The sequence below is a fragment of the Lepus europaeus genome, chromosome 18 (assembly GCF_033115175.1).
Source record: "Lepus europaeus isolate LE1 chromosome 18, mLepTim1.pri, whole genome shotgun sequence".
Taxonomy (NCBI): Eukaryota; Metazoa; Chordata; class Mammalia; order Lagomorpha; family Leporidae; genus Lepus; species Lepus europaeus.
This window is the reverse complement of record NC_084844.1, coordinates 70,027,696-70,028,835: the sequence shown is the minus strand read 5'-3', so window position 1 is coordinate 70,028,835 and position 1,140 is coordinate 70,027,696. Positions and strand designations below refer to the sequence as shown.

The window sequence follows — 1,140 nt, the reverse complement described above, 5'->3', positions numbered from 1 at the left end:
TCAAGAAATAAACAAAAATCAACAAGTGTGAAAGATGGTGATTCAATTCTCCCAATATACAAGAGTGTACTCTGGGTATGTGAAGTAAAACTTTTCATAGGGCAGCTCCACCAAGGGGTGTGGGATGAGGGGAGGGCAGCTGGGAGGGTAGAGTGCACCTTCCACACCCGTACTTCTCTCAGAAGCCACTGCCTCCACAAAACACTTTTCTGCTCTGTTCTGTGGTGTTTGTTCCTGTTTTTGTAATTGGGGCAAAGTGTAAGGCTCAACTAGTCTAAGAAGGCTTAAGATCTTTATTTATTATTCTGCTTGTACAACTGATTTCCATCAATAATTATTTTTTAAGATAAACAGTCAACAGAAGACACATGCGAGGCCTGGGGAACAGCCCAGTATCTGAGTATGCAGCTGCTGGCAGAGACCCCCTAGGCCTAGTGGGCTTTCTCCAGGAGGTCCCTGCAGCACCACTCACACTGCTGGTATACAGCCTTGAAGTCTGCATCATTCCTATAATAGGGATCTTCAATAATGAGTTGTTTCTGTGGATCTTAGCTCTCAAGTAGTTCAATTTTAGCTTTGCAGTTTTTAACATGATTACTTTTTCTATTCAAATCTCTCAGGTTGCTTTCATCCATACACAGTATGTAGTCCAAGGTGGCAAAGTCTTCCTTGGTGACCTGCCAGGCCATGTGGCTCATGGGCATGCCCTGCCTCTACACGTACTATTGCCCACAGTAGTCAGGGAGGTTTCCTATCTCATAGGTGGGTGTGGCCGCACTACCTTCCAATTGTGTGAAACATTGTGATAAGTCACAAGTTTTCTGAAAACTGCTTCTGCAATGGGTGACCAGCAAATGTTACCCAGACACACAAACAGCACCGACTTGGATGCTGCCTGGGCCATCTTCCGGCACACATAGACAAAAGATTTTTGAAATAGCTTTCATTCCAATAGTGTATAGGATGCATGCAAAGAAATGAACCTAGAAAATGCTTTTTGTTAAGCCATCTGCACATTAATGTTTATTGCAGCTCAATTCACAATAGCTAAGACCTGGAACCAACCCAAATGCCCATCAACAGTACACTGGATAAAGAAATTATGGGACATGTACTCCATAGAATACTATACAGCAGTAA

The 1,140-nt window shown here is 43.2% G+C and overlaps 1 pseudogene; it reads right to left on the bottom strand.

The window, feature by feature from the left end:
• Positions 1-431: 431 nt before the first annotated feature.
• LOC133746712 (low molecular weight phosphotyrosine protein phosphatase-like) lies at positions 432-904 on the bottom strand (annotated as a pseudogene).
• Between the last annotated feature and the right edge of the window lie 236 nt (positions 905-1,140).